The sequence below is a fragment of the Garra rufa genome, unplaced genomic scaffold, assembly GCF_049309525.1.
Source record: "Garra rufa unplaced genomic scaffold, GarRuf1.0 hap1_unplaced_005, whole genome shotgun sequence".
Lineage (NCBI taxonomy): Eukaryota > Metazoa > Chordata > Actinopteri > Cypriniformes > Cyprinidae > Garra > Garra rufa.
In genome coordinates, this window is record NW_027394280.1 from 1,185,763 (window position 1) to 1,211,280 (window position 25,518).

Below are 25,518 nucleotides of genomic sequence, written 5' to 3' on the forward strand. Positions count from 1 at the left end.
CTATTCCCTCTGTGCTCAAAACAGCCTGCTGAAAGCACAGCAGCAGCAGCTGAAAAGGTCCGCAGCATGGCCTCTCTCAGTCAGCAAGGGGGCGGGGAGGCCGAGTGGTTAAGGCGATGGACTGCTAATCCCATCCTTGTCGTTCGGTTCCTTTAGCACTGGACCTTAATCTAGGTCCTGGGGACCCCATGCTGAACTTTTTGTGTGTCCTCCTTATCTAACACACTCAGTTCAGTTCTTTGAGTTCTCTACTAATGAGCTGATGATCTGAATCGGGAGTGCTAAATAAAAGACGGCACGTAATACGACGAGGTGGCCGAGTGGTTAAGGCGAAGGACTGCTAATCCATTGTGCTCTGCACGCGTGGGTGCGAATCCCATCCTCGTCGTTCGGTACATTTAGCAGTGATCCTCGGTCCTGGGGACCCCACTCTGCAATTTTTGTGTGTCTTCCCTATCTGACACACTCAGTCCAGTTCACTGAGCGCTCTACTAATGAGCTGGTGGTCTGAATCGGGAGTGTTAAACAAAAGGACCGCGCAAAACGAAAGGTGGTCGAGTGGTTAAGGCGATGCAAGGCTAGTCCGTTGTGCTCGGCACGCCTTGGTTTGTGTGGGTTCGAATCCCATCCTCTTCATTTGATGCTTTAGCACCACTGAGAGCCCACCGGAACAGACAGGCCCAACCTGTTTACGATGGGTAGCGGCGAGCTGTGATTGTGCTGTAGTTTATTGATACCTGCCGCAAAGTCTTGAGAACATATTGATAAAACAACAAGTCTTCTGGCTCCGGCACGCTATGATCGGTGGACACCTCTTTGACGAGGACCAACAACCAGCCACGCCAATAAAAGGAAACAAAACGAAGCAAGACTATCTTTCTCAACAAGCCTCCAGAGAGACAGATCATCAGTAAAGAAGGCATCCACATGCCACAGCAAACTACTCGAGCTGGTGAAAATGTTCACCAAATGCCCGCCGCTGAGTTCTTTTAAAACAAGCCAGCTTATTGAAGGTGCACAAGATAAACGCCCTGAGAAAGCTGTGCCTCGCAACCCTAAGAATGGCATAGGCGTTAGTGGACACCTGACGCGCGTGCAAAACTCCGGCATTTCACACGTCCCTGGGTGGGCTCGAACCACCAACCTTTCGGTTAACAGCCGAACGCGCTAACCGATTGCGCCACAGAGACAGCCGCTGTTGCTTGCTGCCGCCGGATCACCGGTGTAAAAGCAAGGGTTAGGGTTAGTGATAGGGATTAAAATTGCTCGCACTAACAGCGACATCTGTTTTGAAAGATGTTTCCGGAGCTCGCAAAATCCACTCAGCCTGCGCGGCGAATGGGCACGCTGGAGCCCGCCACCCTTTTGGGAAGAAAGAGAGTCAACAAAGCCGCCCAACGTGGGGCTCGAACCCACGACCCTGAGATTAAGAGTCTCATGCTCTACCGACTGAGCTAGCCGGGCTGGTCGTGGGCTTCTTCACCGGGTCGGACCCAGTTTTCATCGGCCCCCAAATCACACAGGCGAAACGGAGGCTCTCGCGTTGTGCGAGACTGTCGAGCCCTCCCCGTGGGTAGGGCTTAGAGCAGGCTTAGAGTTTTCTTCTGTCGGTTTTGACCCAATCTGTTTTTGGGAAGCGCAGTTTGACCCAGCAGTGCGGGCCAACAACACGTTCTGTTTTGCCGCGTGAAGGCGGGTCAATGCTTTGGACAGCGTATGGTTGAGATGTGATTTTCCACCAATTTGGGGCACCTTTCTTAAGGAAATCAAGGATGATTTCATGGGAAAAGGCAAACTGCTGTAGCGTTTGGCTAACAATCGCGCCTCGGATAAACCTCATAGGCTACAATATTGCCTCTGCGAAAGAATGCCGGCGACGGTTGTGACCTTTGCAGGCACCTACGTGGATGTGAACCGACAAGGTGGTAGTAAGCTTTAAACTGCCGCACAAACAGTCTCCTGGCACGGGTTGCTGCACCGTGTTTCTACGGAACAGAATAGAGGTGTGTAAAAGACGGCTCATTCACTATTCCCTCTGTGCTCAAAACAGCCTGCTGAAAGCACAGCAGCAGCAGCTGAAAAGGTCCGCAGCATGGCCTCTCTCAGTCAGCAAGGGGGCGGGGAGGCCGAGTGGTTAAGGCGATGGACTGCTAATCCCATCCTTGTCGTTCGGTTCCTTTAGCACTGGACCTTAATCTAGGTCCTGGGGACCCCATGCTGAACTTTTTGTGTGTCCTCCTTATCTAACACACTCAGTTCAGTTCTTTGAGTTCTCTACTAATGAGCTGATGATCTGAATCGGGAGTGCTAAATAAAAGACGGCACGTAATACGACGAGGTGGCCGAGTGGTTAAGGCGATGGACTGCTAATCCATTGTGCTCTGCACGCGTGGGTTCGAATCCCATCCTCGTCGTTCGGTACATTTAGCAGTGATCCTCGGTCCTGGGGACCCCACTCTGCAATTTTTGTGTGTCTTCCCTATCTGACACACTCAGTCCAGTTCACTGAGCGCTCTACTAATGAGCTGGTGGTCTGAATCGGGAGTGTTAAACAAAAGGACCGCGCAAAACGAAAGGTGGTCGAGTGGTTAAGGCGATGCAAGGCTAGTCCGTTGTGCTCGGCACGCCTTGGTTTGTGTGGGTTCGAATCCCATCCTCTTCATTTGATGCTTTAGCACCACTGAGAGCCCACCGGAACAGACAGGCCCAACCTGTTTACGATGGGTAGCGGCGAGCTGTGATTGTGCTGTAGTTTATTGATACCTGCCGCAAAGTCTTGAGAACATATTGATAAAACAACAAGTCTTCTGGCTCCGGCACGCTATGATCGGTGGACACCTCTTTGACGAGGACCAACAACCAGCCACGCCAATAAAAGGAAACAAAACGAAGCAAGACTATCTTTCTCAACAAGCCTCCAGAGAGACAGATCATCAGTAAAGAAGGCATCCACATGCCACAGCAAACTACTCGAGCTGGTGAAAATGTTCACCAAATGCCCGCCGCTGAGTTCTTTTAAAACAAGCCAGCTTATTGAAGGTGCACAAGATAAACGCCCTGAGAAAGCTGTGCCTCGCAACCCTAAGAATGGCATAGGCGTTAGTGGACACCTGACGCGCGTGCAAAACTCCGGCATTTCACACGTCCCTGGGTGGGCTCGAACCACCAACCTTTCGGTTAACAGCCGAACGCGCTAACCGATTGCGCCACAGAGACAGCCGCTGTTGCTTGCTGCCGCCGGATCACCGGTGTAAAAGCAAGGGTTAGGGTTAGTGATAGGGATTAAAATTGCTCGCACTAACAGCGACATCTGTTTTGAAAGATGTTTCCGGAGCTCGCAAAATCCACTCAGCCTGCGCGGCGAATGGGCACGCTGGAGCCCGCCACCCTTTTGGGAAGAAAGAGAGTCAACAAAGCCGCCCAACGTGGGGCTCGAACCCACGACCCTGAGATTAAGAGTCTCATGCTCTACCGACTGAGCTAGCCGGGCTGGTCGTGGGCTTCTTCACCGGGTCGGACCCAGTTTTCATCGGCCCCCAAATCACACAGGCGAAACGGAGGCTCTCGCGTTGTGCGAGACTGTCGAGCCCTCCCCGTGGGTAGGGCTTAGAGCAGGCTTAGAGTTTTCTTCTGTCGGTTTTGACCCAATCTGTTTTTGGGAAGCGCAGTTTGACCCAGCAGTGCGGGCCAACAACACGTTCTGTTTTGCCGCGTGAAGGCGGGTCAATGCTTTGGACAGCGTATGGTTGAGATGTGATTTTCCACCAATTTGGGGCACTTTTCTTAAGGAAATCAAGGATGTTTTCATGGGAAAAGGCAAACTGCTGTAGCGTTTGGCTAACAATCGCGCCTCGGATAAACCTCATAGGCTACAATATTGCCTCTGCGAAAGAATGCCGGTGACGGTTGTGACCTTTGCAGGCACCTACGTGGATGTGAACCGACAAGGTGGTAGTAAGCTTTAAACTGCCGCACAAACAGTCTCCTGGCACGGGTTGCTGCACCGTGTTTCTACGGAACAGAATAGAGGTGTGTAAAAGACGGCTCATTCACTATTCCCTCTGTGCTCAAAACAGCCTGCTGAAAGCACAGCAGCAGCAGCTGAAAAGGTCCGCAGCATGGCCTCTCTCAGTCAGCAAGGGGGCGGGGAGGCCGAGTGGTTAAGGCGATGGACTGCTAATCCCATCCTTGTCGTTCGGTTCCTTTAGCACTGGACCTTAATCTAGGTCCTGGGGACCCCATGCTGAACTTTTTGTGTGTCCTCCTTATCTAACACACTCAGTTCAGTTCTTTGAGTTCTCTACTAATGAGCTGATGATCTGAATCGGGAGTGCTAAATAAAAGACGGCACGTAATACGACGAGGTGGCCGAGTGGTTAAGGCGAAGGACTGCTAATCCATTGTGCTCTGCACGCGTGGGTGCGAATCCCATCCTCGTCGTTCGGTACATTTAGCAGTGATCCTCGGTCCTGGGGACCCCACTCTGCAATTTTTGTGTGTCTTCCCTATCTGACACACTCAGTCCAGTTCACTGAGCGCTCTACTAATGAGCTGGTGGTCTGAATCGGGAGTGTTAAACAAAAGGACCGCGCAAAACGAAAGGTGGTCGAGTGGTTAAGGCGATGCAAGGCTAGTCCGTTGTGCTCGGCACGCCTTGGTTTGTGTGGGTTCGAATCCCATCCTCTTCATTTGATGCTTTAGCACCACTGAGAGCCCACCGGAACAGACAGGCCCAACCTGTTTACGATGGGTAGCGGCGAGCTGTGATTGTGCTGTAGTTTATTGATACCTGCCGCAAAGTCTTGAGAACATATTGATAAAACAACAAGTCTTCTGGCTCCGGCACGCTATGATCGGTGGACACCTCTTTGACGAGGACCAACAACCAGCCACGCCAATAAAAGGAAACAAAACGAAGCAAGACTATCTTTCTCAACAAGCCTCCAGAGAGACAGATCATCAGTAAAGAAGGCATCCACATGCCACAGCAAACTACTCGAGCTGGTGAAAATGTTCACCAAATGCCCGCCGCTGAGTTCTTTTAAAACAAGCCAGCTTATTGAAGGTGCACAAGATAAACGCCCTGAGAAAGCTGTGCCTCGCAACCCTAAGAATGGCATAGGCGTTAGTGGACACCTGACGCGCGTGCAAAACTCCGGCATTTCACACGTCCCTGGGTGGGCTCGAACCACCAACCTTTCGGTTAACAGCCGAACGCGCTAACCGATTGCGCCACAGAGACAGCCGCTGTTGCTTGCTGCCGCCGGATCACCGGTGTAAAAGCAAGGGTTAGGGTTAGTGATAGGGATTAAAATTGCTCGCACTAACAGCGACATCTGTTTTGAAAGATGTTTCCGGAGCTCGCAAAATCCACTCAGCCTGCGCGGCGAATGGGCACGCTGGAGCCCGCCACCCTTTTGGGAAGAAAGAGAGTCAACAAAGCCGCCCAACGTGGGGCTCGAACCCACGACCCTGAGATTAAGAGTCTCATGCTCTACCGACTGAGCTAGCCGGGCTGGTCGTGGGCTTCTTCACCGGGTCGGACCCAGTTTTCATCGGCCCCCAAATCACACAGGCGAAACGGAGGCTCTCGCGTTGTGCGAGACTGTCGAGCCCTCCCCGTGGGTAGGGCTTAGAGCAGGCTTAGAGTTTTCTTCTGTCGGTTTTGACCCAATCTGTTTTTGGGAAGCGCAGTTTGACCCAGCAGTGCGGGCCAACAACACGTTCTGTTTTGCCGCGTGAAGGCGGGTCAATGCTTTGGACAGCGTATGGTTGAGATGTGATTTTCCACCAATTTGGGGCACTTTTCTTAAGGAAATCAAGGATGTTTTCATGGGAAAAGGCAAACTGCTGTAGCGTTTGGCTAACAATCGCGCCTCGGATAAACCTCATAGGCTACAATATTGCCTCTGCGAAAGAATGCCGGCGACGGTTGTGACCTTTGCAGGCACCTACGTGGATGTGAACCGACAAGGTGGTAGTAAGCTTTAAACTGCCGCACAAACAGTCTCCTGGCACGGGTTGCTGCACCGTGTTTCTACGGAACAGAATAGAGGTGTGTAAAAGACGGCTCATTCACTATTCCCTCTGTGCTCAAAACAGCCTGCTGAAAGCACAGCAGCAGCAGCTGAAAAGGTCCGCAGCATGGCCTCTCTCAGTCAGCAAGGGGGCGGGGAGGCCGAGTGGTTAAGGCGATGGACTGCTAATCCCATCCTTGTCGTTCGGTTCCTTTAGCACTGGACCTTAATCTAGGTCCTGGGGACCCCATGCTGAACTTTTTGTGTGTCCTCCTTATCTAACACACTCAGTTCAGTTCTTTGAGTTCTCTACTAATGAGCTGATGATCTGAATCGGGAGTGCTAAATAAAAGACGGCACGTAATACGACGAGGTGGCCGAGTGGTTAAGGCGAAGGACTGCTAATCCATTGTGCTCTGCACGCGTGGGTGCGAATCCCATCCTCGTCGTTCGGTACATTTAGCAGTGATCCTCGGTCCTGGGGACCCCACTCTGCAATTTTTGTGTGTCTTCCCTATCTGACACACTCAGTCCAGTTCACTGAGCGCTCTACTAATGAGCTGGTGGTCTGAATCGGGAGTGTTAAACAAAAGGACCGCGCAAAACGAAAGGTGGTCGAGTGGTTAAGGCGATGCAAGGCTAGTCCGTTGTGCTCGGCACGCCTTGGTTTGTGTGGGTTCGAATCCCATCCTCTTCATTTGATGCTTTAGCACCACTGAGAGCCCACCGGAACAGACAGGCCCAACCTGTTTACGATGGGTAGCGGCGAGCTGTGATTGTGCTGTAGTTTATTGATACCTGCCGCAAAGTCTTGAGAACATATTGATAAAACAACAAGTCTTCTGGCTCCGGCACGCTATGATCGGTGGACACCTCTTTGACGAGGACCAACAACCAGCCACGCCAATAAAAGGAAACAAAACGAAGCAAGACTATCTTTCTCAACAAGCCTCCAGAGAGACAGATCATCAGTAAAGAAGGCATCCACATGCCACAGCAAACTACTCGAGCTGGTGAAAATGTTCACCAAATGCCCGCCGCTGAGTTCTTTTAAAACAAGCCAGCTTATTGAAGGTGCACAAGATAAACGCCCTGAGAAAGCTGTGCCTCGCAACCCTAAGAATGGCATAGGCGTTAGTGGACACCTGACGCGCGTGCAAAACTCCGGCATTTCACACGTCCCTGGGTGGGCTCGAACCACCAACCTTTCGGTTAACAGCCGAACGCGCTAACCGATTGCGCCACAGAGACAGCCGCTGTTGCTTGCTGCCGCCGGATCACCGGTGTAAAAGCAAGGGTTAGGGTTAGTGATAGGGATTAAAATTGCTCGCACTAACAGCGACATCTGTTTTGAAAGATGTTTCCGGAGCTCGCAAAATCCACTCAGCCTGCGCGGCGAATGGGCACGCTGGAGCCCGCCACCCTTTTGGGAAGAAAGAGAGTCAACAAAGCCGGCCCAACGTGGGGCTCGAACCCACGACCCTGAGATTAAGAGTCTCATGCTCTACCGACTGAGCTAGCCGGGCTGGTCGTGGGCTTCTTCACCGGGTCGGACCCAGTTTTCATCGGCCCCCAAATCACACAGGCGAAACGGAGGCTCTCGCATTGTGCGAGACTGTCGAGCCCTCCCCGTGGGTAGGGCTTAGAGCAGGCTTAGAGTTTTCTTCTGTCGGTTTAGACCCAATCTGTTTTTGGGAAGCGCGGTTTGACCCAGCAGTGCGGGCCAACAACACGTTCTGTTTTGCCGCGTGAAGGCGGGTCAATGCTTTGGACAGCGTATGGTTGAGATGTGATTTTCCACCAATTTGGGGCACCTTTCTTAAGGAAATCAAGGATGATTTCATGGGAAAAGGCAAACTGCTGTAGCGTTTGGCTAACAATCGCGCCTCGGATAAACCTCATAGGCTACAATATTGCCTCTGCGAAAGAATGCCGGCGACGGTTGTGACCTTTGCAGGCACCTACGTGGATGTGAACCGACAAGGTGGTAGTAAGCTTTAAACTGCCGCACAAACAGTCTCCTGGCACGGGTTGCTGCACCGTGTTTCTACGGAACAGAATAGAGGTGTGTAAAAGACGGCTCATTCACTATTCCCTCTGTGCTCAAAACAGCCTGCTGAAAGCACAGCAGCAGCAGCTGAAAAGGTCCGCAGCATGGCCTCTCTCAGTCAGCAAGGGGGCGGGGAGGCCGAGTGGTTAAGGCGATGGACTGCTAATCCCATCCTTGTCGTTCGGTTCCTTTAGCACTGGACCTTAATCTAGGTCCTGGGGACCCCATGCTGAACTTTTTGTGTGTCCTCCTTATCTAACACACTCAGTTCAGTTCTTTGAGTTCTCTACTAATGAGCTGATGATCTGAATCGGGAGTGCTAAATAAAAGACGGCACGTAATACGACGAGGTGGCCGAGTGGTTAAGGCGATGGACTGCTAATCCATTGTGCTCTGCACGCATGGGTTCGAATCCCATCCTCGTCGTTCGGTACATTTAGCAGTGATCCTCGGTCCTGGGGACCCCACTCTGCAATTTTTGTGTGTCTTACCTATCTGACACACTCAGTCCAGTTCACTGAGCGCTCTACTAATGAGCTGGTGGTCTGAATCGGGAGTGTTAAACAAAAGGACCGCGCAAAATGAAAGGTGGTCGAGTGGTTAAGGCGATGCAAGGCTAGTCCGTTGTGCTCGGCACGCCTTGGTTTGTGTGGGTTCGAATCCCATCCTCTTCATTTGATGCTTTAGCACCACTGAGAGCCCACCGGAACAGACAGGCCCAACCTGTTTACGATGGGTAGCGGCGAGCTGTGATTGTGCTGTAGTTTATTGATACCTGCCGCAAAGTCTTGAGAACATATTGATAAAACAACAAGTCTTCTGGCTCCGGCACGCTATGATCGGTGGACACCTCTTTGACGAGGACCAACAACCAGCCACGCCAATAAAAGGAAACAAAACGAAGCAAGACTATCTTTCTCAACAAGCCTCCAGAGAGACAGATCATCAGTAAAGAAGGCATCCACATGCCACAGCAAACTACTCGAGCTGGTGAAAATGTTCACCAAATGCCCGCCGCTGAGTTCTTTTAAAACAAGCCAGCTTATTGAAGGTGCACAAGATAAACGCCCTGAGAAAGCTGTGCCTCGCAACCCTAAGAATGGCATAGGCGTTAGTGGACACCTGACGCGCGTGCAAAACTCCGGCATTTCACACGTCCCTGGGTGGGCTCGAACCACCAACCTTTCGGTTAACAGCCGAACGCGCTAACCGATTGCGCCACAGAGACAGCCGCTGTTGCTTGCTGCCGCCGGATCACCGGTGTAAAAGCAAGGGTTAGGGTTAGTGATAGGGATTAAAATTGCTCGCACTAACAGCGACATCTGTTTTGAAAGATGTTTCCGGAGCTCGCAAAATCCACTCAGCCTGCGCGGCGAATGGGCACGCTGGAGCCCGCCACCCTTTTGGGAAGAAAGAGAGTCAACAAAGCCGCCCAACGTGGGGCTCGAACCCACGACCCTGAGATTAAGAGTCTCATGCTCTACCGACTGAGCTAGCCGGGCTGGTCGTGGGCTTCTTCACCGGGTCGGACCCAGTTTTCATCGGCCCCCAAATCACACAGGCGAAACGGAGGCTCTCGCGTTGTGCGAGACTGTCGAGCCCTCCCCGTGGGTAGGGCTTAGAGCAGGCTTAGAGTTTTCTTCTGTCGGTTTTGACCCAATCTGTTTTTGGGAAGCGCAGTTTGACCCAGCAGTGCGGGCCAACAACACGTTCTGTTTTGCCGCGTGAAGGCGGGTCAATGCTTTGGACAGCGTATGGTTGAGATGTGATTTTCCACCAATTTGGGGCACTTTTCTTAAGGAAATCAAGGATGTTTTCATGGGAAAAGGCAAACTGCTGTAGCGTTTGGCTAACAATCGCGCCTCGGATAAACCTCATAGGCTACAATATTGCCTCTGCGAAAGAATGCCGGTGACGGTTGTGACCTTTGCAGGCACCTACGTGGATGTGAACCGACAAGGTGGTAGTAAGCTTTAAACTGCCGCACAAACAGTCTCCTGGCACGGGTTGCTGCACCGTGTTTCTACGGAACAGAATAGAGGTGTGTAAAAGACGGCTCATTCACTATTCCCTCTGTGCTCAAAACAGCCTGCTGAAAGCACAGCAGCAGCAGCTGAAAAGGTCCGCAGCATGGCCTCTCTCAGTCAGCAAGGGGGCGGGGAGGCCGAGTGGTTAAGGCGATGGACTGCTAATCCCATCCTTGTCGTTCGGTTCCTTTAGCACTGGACCTTAATCTAGGTCCTGGGGACCCCATGCTGAACTTTTTGTGTGTCCTCCTTATCTAACACACTCAGTTCAGTTCTTTGAGTTCTCTACTAATGAGCTGATGATCTGAATCGGGAGTGCTAAATAAAAGACGGCACGTAATACGACGAGGTGGCCGAGTGGTTAAGGCGAAGGACTGCTAATCCATTGTGCTCTGCACGCGTGGGTGCGAATCCCATCCTCGTCGTTCGGTACATTTAGCAGTGATCCTCGGTCCTGGGGACCCCACTCTGCAATTTTTGTGTGTCTTCCCTATCTGACACACTCAGTCCAGTTCACTGAGCGCTCTACTAATGAGCTGGTGGTCTGAATCGGGAGTGTTAAACAAAAGGACCGCGCAAAACGAAAGGTGGTCGAGTGGTTAAGGCGATGCAAGGCTAGTCCGTTGTGCTCGGCACGCCTTGGTTTGTGTGGGTTCGAATCCCATCCTCTTCATTTGATGCTTTAGCACCACTGAGAGCCCACCGGAACAGACAGGCCCAACCTGTTTACGATGGGTAGCGGCGAGCTGTGATTGTGCTGTAGTTTATTGATACCTGCCGCAAAGTCTTGAGAACATATTGATAAAACAACAAGTCTTCTGGCTCCGGCACGCTATGATCGGTGGACACCTCTTTGACGAGGACCAACAACCAGCCACGCCAATAAAAGGAAACAAAACGAAGCAAGACTATCTTTCTCAACAAGCCTCCAGAGAGACAGATCATCAGTAAAGAAGGCATCCACATGCCACAGCAAACTACTCGAGCTGGTGAAAATGTTCACCAAATGCCCGCCGCTGAGTTCTTTTAAAACAAGCCAGCTTATTGAAGGTGCACAAGATAAACGCCCTGAGAAAGCTGTGCCTCGCAACCCTAAGAATGGCATAGGCGTTAGTGGACACCTGACGCGCGTGCAAAACTCCGGCATTTCACACGTCCCTGGGTGGGCTCGAACCACCAACCTTTCGGTTAACAGCCGAACGCGCTAACCGATTGCGCCACAGAGACAGCCGCTGTTGCTTGCTGCCGCCGGATCACCGGTGTAAAAGCAAGGGTTAGGGTTAGTGATAGGGATTAAAATTGCTCGCACTAACAGCGACATCTGTTTTGAAAGATGTTTCCGGAGCTCGCAAAATCCACTCAGCCTGCGCGGCGAATGGGCACGCTGGAGCCCGCCACCCTTTTGGGAAGAAAGAGAGTCAACAAAGCCGGCCCAACGTGGGGCTCGAACCCACGACCCTGAGATTAAGAGTCTCATGCTCTACCGACTGAGCTAGCCGGGCTGGTCGTGGGCTTCTTCACCGGGTCGGACCCAGTTTTCATCGGCCCCCAAATCACACAGGCGAAACGGAGGCTCTCGCATTGTGCGAGACTGTCGAGCCCTCCCCGTGGGTAGGGCTTAGAGCAGGCTTAGAGTTTTCTTCTGTCGGTTTTGACCCAATCTGTTTTTGGGAAGCGCGGTTTGACCCAGCAGTGCGGGCCAACAACACGTTCTGTTTTGCCGCGTGAAGGCGGGTCAATGCTTTGGACAGCGTATGGTTGAGATGTGATTTTCCACCAATTTGGGGCACCTTTCTTAAGGAAATCAAGGATGATTTCATGGGAAAAGGCAAACTGCTGTAGCGTTTGGCTAACAATCGCGCCTCGGATAAACCTCATAGGCTACAATATTGCCTCTGCGAAAGAATGCCGGCGACGGTTGTGACCTTTGCAGGCACCTACGTGGATGTGAACCGACAAGGTGGTAGTAAGCTTTAAACTGCCGCACAAACAGTCTCCTGGCACGGGTTGCTGCACCGTGTTTCTACGGAACAGAATAGAGGTGTGTAAAAGACGGCTCATTCACTATTCCCTCTGTGCTCAAAACAGCCTGCTGAAAGCACAGCAGCAGCAGCTGAAAAGGTCCGCAGCATGGCCTCTCTCAGTCAGCAAGGGGGCGGGGAGGCCGAGTGGTTAAGGCGATGGACTGCTAATCCCATCCTTGTCGTTCGGTTCCTTTAGCACTGGACCTTAATCTAGGTCCTGGGGACCCCATGCTGAACTTTTTGTGTGTCCTCCTTATCTAACACACTCAGTTCAGTTCTTTGAGTTCTCTACTAATGAGCTGATGATCTGAATCGGGAGTGCTAAATAAAAGACGGCACGTAATACGACGAGGTGGCCGAGTGGTTAAGGCGATGGACTGCTAATCCATTGTGCTCTGCACGCGTGGGTTCGAATCCCATCCTCGTCGTTCGGTACATTTAGCAGTGATCCTCGGTCCTGGGGACCCCACTCTGCAATTTTTGTGTGTCTTCCCTATCTGACACACTCAGTCCAGTTCACTGAGCGCTCTACTAATGAGCTGGTGGTCTGAATCGGGAGTGTTAAACAAAAGGACCGCGCAAAACGAAAGGTGGTCGAGTGGTTAAGGCGATGCAAGGCTAGTCCGTTGTGCTCGGCACGCCTTGGTTTGTGTGGGTTCGAATCCCATCCTCTTCATTTGATGCTTTAGCACCACTGAGAGCCCACCGGAACAGACAGGCCCAACCTGTTTACGATGGGTAGCGGCGAGCTGTGATTGTGCTGTAGTTTATTGATACCTGCCGCAAAGTCTTGAGAACATATTGATAAAACAACAAGTCTTCTGGCTCCGGCACGCTATGATCGGTGGACACCTCTTTGACGAGGACCAACAACCAGCCACGCCAATAAAAGGAAACAAAACGAAGCAAGACTATCTTTCTCAACAAGCCTCCAGAGAGACAGATCATCAGTAAAGAAGGCATCCACATGCCACAGCAAACTACTCGAGCTGGTGAAAATGTTCACCAAATGCCCGCCGCTGAGTTCTTTTAAAACAAGCCAGCTTATTGAAGGTGCACAAGATAAACGCCCTGAGAAAGCTGTGCCTCGCAACCCTAAGAATGGCATAGGCGTTAGTGGACACCTGACGCGCGTGCAAAACTCCGGCATTTCACACGTCCCTGGGTGGGCTCGAACCACCAACCTTTCGGTTAACAGCCGAACGCGCTAACCGATTGCGCCAAAGCTGGGGAACAATAGTCTGTTAAGGGGGGGGAAGAAAAGGAAGGAGGAGGAAGAAGGGGGAAAAAGAGAAAAAGAAAGAAAAAAGAGAGAAAAAAGGAAAAAAATGAGGAGAAAAGAAATGAAAGGAAATTTTATCTCTTTTTTCCTTCAAAGCAATGTTTTTGGAGTGTATATTTACAATAAATTATCTGAAAAAAAATGTTTTCTATATTTTTCTGTACATTTATACGGGAGTAAGGATGATCACAAGCTTTCCAGTTCATATTACACTGTTGCCATACATTGAAGTGTTTACTGAATGATTTATTTATCAGTAATTATCACATAAATGATGTCCAAATGGATTAAATAATTTCTGAAATGACAAATTAATACTTTATTAGATTTATATTACTGATTATTGATATTTTATTCACAGTTCTGAGTTTTTGCACTTTTAGTTTAAATATATTGCTGCTGTAGTTATGTTCTAAAACTTATAGTACAAAAAATAGTCAATTTATTTATGAAATAATCCCCAAATTTATCAACATTTTTAAAAGGGCCTATAACCGTTTAATGATACTGTAACAAAGACATACAAAAAGAGTTATTTAATCATGACCAAACTTTTATTTTTCAATCAGTCATAGCCAATTATTCATTATTCTTTTTTTTTTTACATTTTTATTCTTATAGTTATGTTGCATGTGCAGAACACCGAATAATACCTCTTAATAATACTTTCTATTGTCCATGACTCCTGTGCATTCTTTGCAAGTGCAAAAGAACAGAAAACAGAACTATACATATAAATAAAACCATCTAATGTCCATGGCTCTTGTGCATTAATTGCAAGTGAAAAGAACAGAAAGCACAGACCAATACACATAAATAAAATTTTAAAATGACAATGGCTCTTGTTTGCCTTTGTGAGTCCAAAAAAAAAACCCAGAAAGCACAGAACAATACAAATGAATAAAACTTTAAAATATTAATTACTACTGTGCATTCTTTGCAAGTGCAAAAGAACAGAAAACAAAACTATACTTTTAAATAAAACTTTCAAATGTCCATGGCACTTGTGCCTTCATTGCAAGTGCAAAAGAACAGAAAGCACAAAACAATACACATAAATAAAACTTTATCCCCTTTCTTTTTTGGACTCTTATGGATGGCACAGAGCTTGAAATGGTCTCTATCAGGCGACAACAATCTGGCCACTGAGCAAGTGGGGCAGTGGTGGTGAATGTCTGCCTCTTCACGCTCTCCACCCCTGGAGTGAACCTGTGTCCAGCCTGCTCTGGTGTCTGACAGCAAACATCACTCTCTTCTTATCGTAATCCAGCAGGTTCTGCCAACTATATTGCCCACCTAAGCAGAGAGAGCATATAATACAAGGCAAATGAGAAAACAAAACAAGTGGTAGTGTCAACATATGACAGGTCAAGAAGAAAAAGTAGAGAAACTGACCTGCTGGTTGGTGAGAGCCAAAGATGGCTGATTCCTGAGCTCCACAAGATACTCCACAAGGCTGTCCACTTTGTCCAGCACACCAGCACTATCCAAAGCCTGGGAGAAAAAATATAAAGAAAAAAAAAACAGAAATGAACAACATTATGAGTACAGTGAAGTGGAACAAAATAAACAAACATATAAATATATATTTTCCTAGAAATGTAACAATATTACATGAAACACAATTACATACATGCATACAACAAGATATTTACATACCACAGACTCGTCAGGAGATGCTGAGGCACCTGGCGTGAAGGAGGCACAGTGGAGGACAGAGAGAAGCTTGGGTCATCGGTAAGACTTGACACAGTAATGTCAAGTGTTTGGTCCTCCCTGAAGCCCTCGTCTTCTTCATCCTCGCCTTCATCCACATCCTCCAGCATGTTCTCTGTCTCTTCTGAGTCAGGGTCCACTACCAGGGGCTGTCCAGTCTGACTCAGGAAGTAGTCAACACCAAGCAGTTCTCCTATAAAAAACCAAAACAAAATTTAATAAAAGGAAACACAAATACAGGATCAGTCAAAAGTTTGGACACATCACTATTTTTAATGTTTTTTGAAAGAAGTGCCTTATGCTCATCGATCCTGCATTTATTTGATCAAAATAAAGAAAACATCAGTAATATTGTAAAATGTCATTACAGTTTAAATTTATAGTTCCATAAACTTTAAATTCAAATTATTTCTGTCATCAACGCTGAATATTTAGCTATCATTTTAGAATTTAATTTATGACCAATGTTGGACACAGTTGTGCTGCTTAATGTATTTTTTTATGTAATCTGTGATACTTTTTTTAGGATTCATTGAAGAATAAAAAGTTCAATAAAGAACAGCATTAGAAATAAAATAGAAAATCTTCTTTAACGATATACAGGACTGTTCAAAAGAGAAATTAATGCTGTTCTTTTAACTTTTTATTCATCAATGAATTCTGCAAAACGTATCACAGTTTTCATTAAAAAATAACAAAATAAATACAACTATGCAGTACAAATTATATTGCTGTTTTTTCTGTATTTTTGATCAAATAAATGCAGGCTGAATGAGCAAAAGACACTTCTTTCAAAAACATTAAACACAGTCACGTGTAAAAATGTTTGACAAATAATGTACACATTCATATTCTACAATGAGATACAGGTAACTTTACCTTCTGGTAGAGGTTGTTCCACTTCCGCTGCCGTGGTGCTGGTCTGTTGCCTCCAGACGGACGAACCCCAGAGCTGGCAAAAGTCCTCAACCTGGCCATCCACTCGCCATCACCCATGACCTTGTGGCTCTTTGGCTTAGTGCTCATCTAAATATAATAGGAAAATAGTAGTTAGTAATGTGCATTTTGCAGGTATTGGACAACTACACAAATGTTTTTAATTTTTTTATAATGATACAACGATATATATTCAAGCTGACTAAATAATGGCACCCATTACAACAATTAAATATTATTTTATTGCTAACAAAGCAAAACAAGGTTAAACATTTAAAGGTGTTACACTACAATTATACATATAAAGATTTGAATATGAAATTACTACATGCAGTTACGATAGGGATAAGATTATTGTTTTGTTTGGTTTACAGTTAGTTGCATCCAATTATGCATAATTTACTGTTATTACTATAGTAACTACATATAGCATGTATTAATGACAATGTAAAATAAAGTACATTGTTAGTTAAAAGCTGTGGTTATACATATGATAATCAATCTGAGAAAAAAACAAAAAAACAAAGAACATAGTAAGTACACTTTACTTAAACCATGGTTAATTTTTGTAAGGGATGTCTATATAACATTGCATTTTCATTTAAATTATTATTTGCATCTGTGTTTATATAAAGAGTAATCCATCTGCAAACACAAAACTTGATTACTACATTCACACAGCAAAATCACATTAAATGTTAATTAGAAATGACAATGTCTACAACTAAACATATTTTTTAAATCCAAATCAAACTTTAAATAGAATAGATGTGTTTACTATGCAAAATTACAGGCAAATGGTGTTTTATATGTAAGATTATAGGCAAATCATGGAAACAAAACATGATTACTACACTTTCACTATGGTAATAAAAGCATGGTAAATGACTTGTTTTTTTTTCATTCATATTTTTATTTATAGTAAGACTGTGTTTACACTTAAAGAACGAGTAAACTGAGTTTAATAAGTACGATTACAGGCACAATTGTGTTAAATATGTGAGATTATAGGCAAGTAATGAAAAGAAAACATGATTACTACACTTTCACTATAGTAAAGCCATGGTAAATGACGACAAACACAAGCACAACGTTTTTTGTTGTTGCTGTTCATTCAGATTTTCCTTTATAGTAAGACTGTGTTCATACAGTTGTAATCGATCAGCCAAAAACACAACATGGTTACTACGCTTTTACTATAGTAAAAACAAGGTAAATTGTCATAAGGGATGACTGCACTTACAGCTGAAACGCGTTTTTCCCCCATTTAAATCGAATTTAAGAACGAGTAAATGGACTTTAGAAAGTTAGATTACATTTAAACAGTGTTTCATTATGGGCAATTCGCGAGTCAAAAGTTTGTGAACGCCAAACACGGATGAACGACGGACGAAAACGTAACGAGTTACCAATTGAGAACATTGTAAACAGAGAGGAAGAAAGTAGAAAACATGTATTACTTACTTTGAAAAGTTATCCTATATTCCGTTCGTCTGATTTTTGAACCTGACTTAGAATGAAACTAAGCACGGTGAGTGGCTCTTAACAATGGAGCTCGAGCGATGCGATTGGCTCTCGTCCATTCTCACAATGGACGGCGAGATCGGCGATTGGACGAGGAGATGGCCACGGAAACAGACGATCCTGCTCCAGGTAGCGCCACAGAGACAGCCGCTGTTGCTTGCTGCCGCCGGATCACCGGTGTAAAAGCAAGGGTTAGGGTTAGTGATAGGGATTAAAATTGCTCGCACTAACAGCGACATCTGTTTTGAAAGATGTTTCCGGAGCTCGCAAAATCCACTCAGCCTGCGCGGCGAATGGGCACGCTGGAGCCCGCCACCCTTTTGGGAAGAAAGAGAGTCAACAAAGCCGCCCAACGTGGGGCTCGAACCCACGACCCTGAGATTAAGAGTCTCATGCTCTACCGACTGAGCTAGCCGGGCTGGTCGTGGGCTTCTTCACCGGGTCGGACCCAGTTTTCATCGGCCCCCAAATCACACAGGCGAAACGGAGGCTCTCGCGTTGTGCGAGACTGTCGAGCCCTCCCCGTGGGTAGGGCTTAGAGCAGGCTTAGAGTTTTCTTCTGTCGGTTTTGACCCAATCTGTTTTTGGGAAGCGCAGTTTGACCCAGCAGTGCGGGCCAACAACACGTTCTGTTTTGCCGCGTGAAGGCGGGTCAATGCTTTGGACAGCGTATGGTTGAGATGTGATTTTCCACCAATTTGGGGCACCTTTCTTAAGGAAATCAAGGATGATTTCATGGGAAATGGCAAACTGCTGTAGCGTTTGGCTAACAAGCCAAAGCTACAAAGGATGTACCAGGATGTCCACTCGCCATCACCCATGACCTTGTGGCTCTTTGGCTTAGTGCTCATCTAAATATAATAGGAAAATAATAGTTAGTAATGTGCATTTTGCAGGTATTGGACAACTACACAAATGTTTTTAATTTATTTATAATGATACAATCATATCTATTCAATAGGGGTGTAAATCGGAGCCTTCAAGACGATTCGATACGATACCGATGTCTTAAGCCAATGATTCAATTATTTTTGATACTTCAGAATTCCCTGTGATACGATGCGATTCGATCCGATTCGATTCAATATTAGATATTTTTACATGATATCTATTAAGTTTCAAATAAATCAACAAAAATGGTAAATAATTTGCCTTTTATTGAGAATACAGAAACAGTATTCTATTCATATAATGTGTATGTTCCACTAAAGCAGTTGTGCTCAATGCACTGCAAATAGAACAGCAAATATAAGTTACTGCATCTACAAAGTGCAATCAGATAAATTGTAATAATAAAAAAAAAAAACTTATAGTGCATGTCTACTATTGCCAATTAGCCTATTCACCGTTTCTTTCATACAAAATTGGTTACATTTTGAAAATACAATTTGCATCTTATTAAGAGGTAATGGTCACACATCCTCTGCAGTAGATGAACTGCAAATAGAATACTAATCCACAAAATCAGTTCAAAATCATCGCTCTTGAAAGTCAGACAACAATGTGAGGTCTGTGAACATGAACAACATCATAGATGGACTGTGAAACGAAAGTAAGGCGTGTGAAGAAGAAGACAGTGAGGTTAGTGCCACCCGCAGCTTAGGAGTAGGTAGTACGCTTACGTCGGAGCCATAGACAGTAAAAGGTCGGAACGGATTCTAAAAATAGACAAGTGAACAAACAGGCGGCAAAATAAACACATTAATCGATATTCTTGCGGACGAATCGATGCATTGAATCGGCGGCTGCATAATCGATGCATCGATACGAATCGATTAATATTTACACCCCTACTATTCAAGCTAACTAAATCATGGCACCCATTACAACAATTAAACATTATTTTATTACTAATAAAGCAAAACAAGGTTACACTTTATTCAAAGGTGTTAAACTACAATTATGCATATAAGTATTTGAATATTAAATTACCACATGCAGTTACTATAGGGGTAAGACTAGTGTTTTGTTTGGTTTATAGTTAGTTGCATCCAATTATTTATAATTTACTGTTATTGCTATAGTAACTACATATAGCGTGTATGACAATGTAAAATAAAGTGTTACCCTCCCTTTATGTCTATATAACATTGCGTTTTCATTTTAATTATTATTTGTAGCACTTGCATCTGTGTTTATACAAATGGTAATCCATCTGCAAACACAAAACTTGATTACTACAGTCACACATAGCAAAATCACATTACATTTTAATTAGAAATGACTATTTCTACAACAAAACATTTTTAAAAACCAAATCAAACTGAAAAAAAGAATACATGTGTTTATTATGCAAAATTACAGGCAAATGGTGTTTTATGTGAGATTTTAGGCAAGTCATGAAAACCAAACACACTTTCACTTCACTTTCACATTAGTAAAACCATGGTGATTTTTTCATTCACGATTTTATTCATAGTAAGACTGTTTATATTGAGTTTAATAAGTAAGATTACAGGCAAACTGTGTTTAATATGTGATATTATAGGCAAGGCATGAAAAGAAAACATGATTACTTCACTTTCACTATAGTAAAACCATGGTAAATGACGAACACAAGCATAACGTTTTTTTGTTCATTCAGATTTTAATTTATAGTAAGACTGTGTTCATACAGTTGTAATCGATAAGCCAAAAACACAACTAGGCTTTCACTATGGTAATAACATGGTGAATTGTCATAAGGAATGACCATTTAGAGCTGAAATATAAATCCAACCTCAGAACGAGTAAATTTAGTTTAATGAGTAAGATTACAGGCAAACTGTGTTTAAAATGAGAGATTATAGGCAATTCATTAAAACAAAACATGATTACTACACTCTCACTATAGTAAAACCATGGTAAATAAAGATAAACACAAGGAAAATGGGTTTTGTTTGTTTTGTTCATTCGGATTTTAATTTATAGTAAGACATGTGTTCATACAGTTGTAATCGATCAGCCAAAAACACAACATGGTTACTACGATTCACTATAGTAAAAACACAGTAAACTGTAATAAAGAATGACTGCATTTACAGCTGAAACACGTTTTTTTTTCCATTTAAATTGAACTTCAGAACGTGTAAATGGAGTTTAATAAGGAAGATTAGAGGCAAACTAACCCACTGCGCAATGTGACGTCGTAGTGACGTCTTTTCCATGTCATTTTTGGACGTCCAATTTCCGTCCATTGATGGGGTTGTTCTGTGACGCCAGGCGACGTCTTTTTTCGACGTCTACCGCACGTCTAATGTTGACGTTGGTGGGACCTCCTTATAAGGGCTACTCCAAAAGTGATTTTTTTTTTATATAAAATAAATAAATTTATATATATATATACACACTGTATATGTAACCCCTCACACACAGGTCCTTCCGCACTTGCTCCGCGCAGGTCTCGAACACGGGTCTCCGGGACGGGAGGCGGACGCCCTCTCCATGAGGCTATATATATAACATAAAAAAATAATAACTTGATTATAGGCTACTTTAAATAAAATAAAAACTGTTAAAGGAAAACAGGAAAATGTAAAAAAAATAAAAATAATAATAAAAAAACATATGGACTACCAAATAAATAAATAGTCATACAGATAATAAATCTTGTTTGTTTATAAATAATCTGTATTCGTATGTATAATCATGTTAATAGGTTCTATTTTGTAAAACACATTTACTGCAACTGCCATAGACGTCCAAATGACGTCCAAAAAAACCCAGATCAAATGTTGAACGTCAAAATGACGTCTAAATTGGGTCATGGATAGACGTCCAAATAGTGGACCTAGTTTGGACGTTGAATAGATGTCCAGAATTGGTCCGACCGACGGACCCAATATGGACATGATCTGCACGTCTATCCGACGTCCAATGTGTATATCACAACTGCCATAGACGTCCAAATGACGTCCAAAAAAATAAGCCAGATTAGGTCAAATGTTGAACGTCAAAGTGACGTCCAAGTTGGGTCATGGTTGGACGTCCGAATAGTGGACCTAGTTTGGACGTCGAATAGATATCCAGAATTGGTCATGGACCGACGGACCCAATATAGACATGATCTGCACGTCTATCCGACGTCCAATGTTTAGTGGGAACATTGTTTCATTCACAAGTCGCGAGTCAAAAGTTTATGAACACACAAAAACGGATGAACGACGGACGAAAACGTAACGAGTTACCAATTGAGAACACTGTAAACAGATATGAAGAAAGAAGCAAACATGTATTACTTACTTTGAAAAGTTATTAGATGTTCCGTTCGTCTGATTTTTTACATGAATTAGAATGAAGCTAAGCGCGGTGGGTGGCTGCGTCCATTCTCATTCGGCAACGCGATTGGCTCTCAACAATGGAACGCGTGCGATGCGATTGGCGCCTCGTCCATTCTCACAATGGACGGCGAGTGACGCGATTGGCTCTCGTCCATTCTCACAATGGACGGCGAGATCGGCGATTGGACGAGGAGACGGCCGCGGAAACAGACGATCCTGCTCCAGGTAGCGCCACAGAGACAGCCGCTGTTGCTTGCTGCCGCCGGATCACCGGTGTAAAAGCAAGGGTTAGGGTTAGTGATAGGGATTAAAATTGCTCGCACTAACAGCGACATCTGTTTTGAAAGATGTTTCCGGAGCTCGCAAAATCCACTCAGCCTGCGCGGCGAATGGGCACGCTGGAGCCCGCCACCCTTTTGGGAAGAAAGAGAGTCAACAGAGCCGCCCAACGTGAGGCTCGAACCCACGACCCTGAGATTAAGAGTCTCATGCTCTACCGACTGAGCTAGCCGGGCTGGTCGTGGGCTTCTTCACCGGGTCGGACCCAGTTTTCATCGGCCCCCAAATTACACAGGCGAAACGGAGGCTCTCGCGCTGTGCGAGACTGTCGAGCCCTCCCCGTGGGTAGGGCTTAGAGCAGGCTTAGAGTTTTCTTCTGTCGGTTTTGACCCAATCTGTTTTTGGGAAGCGCAGTTTGACCCAGCAGTGCGGGCCAACAACACGTTCTGTTTTGCTGCGTGAAGGCGGGTCAATGCTTTGGACAGCGTATGGTTGAGATGTGATTTTCCACCAATTTGGGGCACCTTTCTTAAGGAAATCAAGGATGATTTCATGGGAAATGGCAAACTGCTGTAGCGTTTGGCTAACAAGCCAAAGCTACAAAGGATGTACCGGTGCCCCGTCGTCCGAGCAGAATCCACATTCGGCCGTAATCGGAGGTTACTACTAACGTTCGATTGTGTCTCATAGGGAGTTTGACGCAGGGCCTCAGTGGAAAACAGGCCCTCGGCGGCTGAAACAAAAGACGAAGAAGGCATCCACATGCACATGGTTCAGGAGTGTTAAACAAAGAAACCACGCAAGATGACGAGGTGGTCCAGCGGGTAAGGCGGTGGAAGGCTAATACATTGTGCTCGACATGCACTGGAAGCTTTAGCGCCACTGAGAGCCCACCGGACCAGACAGGCCCAACCTGTTTACGATGGGTAACGGTGAGCTGTAATTGCGCTGCAGTTTAATTATACTCGTCTTGAGGACATATTTACAAAACAACAAGCCTTCTGGCTCTGGCGCTCAATCATCAGCAGACACCTTTTCGACGAGAAACAAAACCAGGCTATTTTTTCTCAACAATACTCTAAGCCTCCAGAGAGGCTAGCAAAAATTGCCAAAGCTGACTGTATTTCAAGTCATCCTGGCGGGGTATTGGGTAAAGTTTTCAACCAGCAATGATCGCGCCTCGGCTAAACCTCATAGGCTACAATATTGCCTCTGCGAAAGAATGCCAGCGACGGTCGTGACCTTTGCAGGCACCTACGTGGATGTGAACCAGCAAGGTGGTAGCAAGCTTTAAACTGCCGCACAAACAGTCTCCTGGCACGGGTTGCTGCACCGTGTTTCTACGGAACAGATTAGAGGTGTGTAAAAGACGGCTCATTCACTATTCCCTCTGTGCTCAAAACAGCCTGCTGAAAGCACAGCAGCAGCAGCTGAAAAGGTCCGCAGCATGGCCTCTCTCAGTCAGCAAGGGGGCGGGGAGGCCGAGTGGTTAAGGCGATGGACTGCTAATCCCATCCTTGTCGTTCGGTTCCTTTAGCACTGGACCTTAATCTAGGTCCTGGGGACCCCATGCTGAACTTTTTGTGTGTCCTCCTTATCTAACACACTCAGTTCAGTTCTTTAAGTTCTCTACTAATGAGCTGATGATCTGAATCGGGAGTGCTAAATAAAAGACGGCACGTAATACGACGAGGTGGCCGAGTGGTTAAGGCGATGGACTGCTAATCCATTGTGCTCTGCACGCGTGGGTTCGAATCCCATCCTCGTCGTTCGGTACATTTAGCAGTGATCCTCGGTCCTGGGGACCCCACTCTGCAATTTTTGTGTGTCTTCCCTATCTGACACACTCAGTTCAGTTCACTGAGCGCTCTACTAATGAGCTGGTGGTCTGAATCGGGAGTGTTAAACAAAAGGACCGCGCAAAACGAAAGGTGGTCGAGTGGTTAAGGCGATGCAAGGCTAGTCCGTTGTGCTCGGCACGCCTTGGTTTGTGTGGGTTCGAATCCCATCCTCTCATGCTTTAGCACCACTGAGAGCCCACCGGAACAGACAGGCCCAACCTGTTTACGATGGGTAGCGGCGAGCTGTGATTGTGCTGTAGTTTATTGATACCTGCCGCAAAGTCTTGAGAACATATTGACAAAACAACAAGTCTTCTGGCTCCGGCACGCTATGATCGGTGGACACCTATTTGACGAGTACCAACAACCAGCCACGCCAATAAAAGGAAACAAAACGAAGCAAGACTATCTTTCTCAACAAGCCTCCAGAGAGACTGGCAAAAATTGCCGATGCTGACTGTATTTCAAGTCATCCCGGTGGGGTATTGGGTATTGACTTTGTGGCAACATGGAACTTTTGCATCTACATTATTATTAGTCTGTTTCTTCTTATTCTGAGGTCACCGTAGCCACCAGATCCATTCTGCATTCCGATCTGATGGTCACTACAGTCCCCCGGTTCCAGTCCGTACCAAGAGCAGATGGTGGATCAGCACCTTCAGCCGAATGTCAGCGGATACTATGTCAACTAGATGAGCCCCAGAGACAGATCATCAGTAAAGAAGGCATCCACATGCCACAGCAAACTACTCGAGCTGGTGAAAATGTTCACCAAATGCCCGCCGCTGAATTCTTTTAAAACAAGCCAGCTTATTGAAGGTGCACAAGATAAACGCCCTGAGAAAGCTGTGCCTCGCAACCCTAAGAATGGCATAGGCGTTAGTGGACACCTGACGCGCGTGCAAAACTCCGGCATTTCACACGTCCCTGGGTGGGCTCGAACCACCAACCTTTCGGTTAACAGCCGAATGCGCTAACCAATTGCACCAAAGCTGGGGAACAATAGTCTGTTAAGGGGGGGGGGAAGAAAAGGAAGGAGGAGGAAGTAGGGGAAGGAGGTGGAAAAAGAGAAAAAGAAAGAAAAGAGAGAGAAAAAAAGAAAAAATGAGGAGAAAAGAAATGATCACAGGCTTCCCAGTTCATATTACACTGTTGCCATACATTGAAGTATTTACTGAATCCTTTATTTATCAGTAATTATCACATAAATGATGTCCAAATGAATGAAATTATTATTACAAATGACAAATTAATATTTTATTAGATTTATATGGCAATTTACTATGCTTCAGTATTTGTATTTCATCTTTGAAAGCATCTCTTTGTGCCAATTTTATGAGCGTGATGCTTGCATTTCTCATGTCTTCAACATTTATGGGTTTAACTTTCTTGTCTCTCGCTAGTTGCTGGATACGAGCGACAACTTTCAATGCAGTGTGCCATTTCGACAATCTACTGAATCTCTCTAGAAAATGATCATCATCATTTGCTACATTTGTTTGTAGCACTTGTGTTGTCCTGATTTCAGGGTCGCCAACCAGAAGCTCAGGAGTTGTCTTTGCT

General features: G+C 45.9%; 16 non-coding genes across 16 annotated transcripts; 4 read left to right on the forward strand and 12 right to left on the reverse strand.

Moving 5' to 3' along the window:
• Positions 1 to 1,116: 1,116 nt before the first annotated feature.
• Positions 1,117 to 1,190, reverse strand: trnan-guu (transfer RNA asparagine (anticodon GUU)). Its single transcript has one exon. It is a non-coding gene; the product is annotated as a tRNA-Asn (tRNA).
• Positions 1,191 to 1,391: 201 nt separating this feature from the next.
• Positions 1,392 to 1,464, reverse strand: trnak-cuu (transfer RNA lysine (anticodon CUU)). The gene has a single exon. It is a non-coding gene; the product is annotated as a tRNA-Lys (tRNA).
• An 868-nt stretch (positions 1,465 to 2,332) lies between these two features.
• On the forward strand, positions 2,333 to 2,414 carry trnas-gcu (transfer RNA serine (anticodon GCU)). The gene has a single exon. It is a non-coding gene; the product is annotated as a tRNA-Ser (tRNA).
• A 728-nt stretch (positions 2,415 to 3,142) lies between these two features.
• Positions 3,143 to 3,216, reverse strand: trnan-guu (transfer RNA asparagine (anticodon GUU)). Its single transcript has one exon. It is a non-coding gene; the product is annotated as a tRNA-Asn (tRNA).
• Positions 3,217 to 3,417: 201 nt separating this feature from the next.
• Positions 3,418 to 3,490, reverse strand: trnak-cuu (transfer RNA lysine (anticodon CUU)). The gene has a single exon. It is a non-coding gene; the product is annotated as a tRNA-Lys (tRNA).
• Positions 3,491 to 5,168: 1,678 nt separating this feature from the next.
• Positions 5,169 to 5,242, reverse strand: trnan-guu (transfer RNA asparagine (anticodon GUU)). Its single transcript has one exon. It is a non-coding gene; the product is annotated as a tRNA-Asn (tRNA).
• Positions 5,243 to 5,443: 201 nt separating this feature from the next.
• Positions 5,444 to 5,516, reverse strand: trnak-cuu (transfer RNA lysine (anticodon CUU)). Its single transcript has one exon. It is a non-coding gene; the product is annotated as a tRNA-Lys (tRNA).
• A 1,678-nt stretch (positions 5,517 to 7,194) lies between these two features.
• Positions 7,195 to 7,268, reverse strand: trnan-guu (transfer RNA asparagine (anticodon GUU)). Its single transcript has one exon. It is a non-coding gene; the product is annotated as a tRNA-Asn (tRNA).
• Positions 7,269 to 8,411: 1,143 nt separating this feature from the next.
• Positions 8,412 to 8,493, forward strand: trnas-gcu (transfer RNA serine (anticodon GCU)). Its single transcript has one exon. It is a non-coding gene; the product is annotated as a tRNA-Ser (tRNA).
• Positions 8,494 to 9,221: 728 nt separating this feature from the next.
• Positions 9,222 to 9,295, reverse strand: trnan-guu (transfer RNA asparagine (anticodon GUU)). The gene has a single exon. It is a non-coding gene; the product is annotated as a tRNA-Asn (tRNA).
• Positions 9,296 to 9,496: 201 nt separating this feature from the next.
• On the reverse strand, positions 9,497 to 9,569 carry trnak-cuu (transfer RNA lysine (anticodon CUU)). Its single transcript has one exon. It is a non-coding gene; the product is annotated as a tRNA-Lys (tRNA).
• Positions 9,570 to 11,247: 1,678 nt separating this feature from the next.
• trnan-guu (transfer RNA asparagine (anticodon GUU)) lies at positions 11,248 to 11,321 on the reverse strand. Its single transcript has one exon. It is a non-coding gene; the product is annotated as a tRNA-Asn (tRNA).
• Positions 11,322 to 12,464: 1,143 nt separating this feature from the next.
• trnas-gcu (transfer RNA serine (anticodon GCU)) lies at positions 12,465 to 12,546 on the forward strand. Its single transcript has one exon. It is a non-coding gene; the product is annotated as a tRNA-Ser (tRNA).
• Positions 12,547 to 17,922: 5,376 nt separating this feature from the next.
• Positions 17,923 to 17,995, reverse strand: trnak-cuu (transfer RNA lysine (anticodon CUU)). Its single transcript has one exon. It is a non-coding gene; the product is annotated as a tRNA-Lys (tRNA).
• A 5,202-nt stretch (positions 17,996 to 23,197) lies between these two features.
• On the reverse strand, positions 23,198 to 23,338 carry LOC141312850 (U4 spliceosomal RNA). The gene has a single exon (XR_012349350.1). It is a non-coding gene; the product is annotated as a U4 spliceosomal RNA (small nuclear RNA).
• A 463-nt stretch (positions 23,339 to 23,801) lies between these two features.
• On the forward strand, positions 23,802 to 23,883 carry trnas-gcu (transfer RNA serine (anticodon GCU)). Its single transcript has one exon. It is a non-coding gene; the product is annotated as a tRNA-Ser (tRNA).
• The last annotated feature ends 1,635 nt before the right edge of the window (positions 23,884 to 25,518 follow it).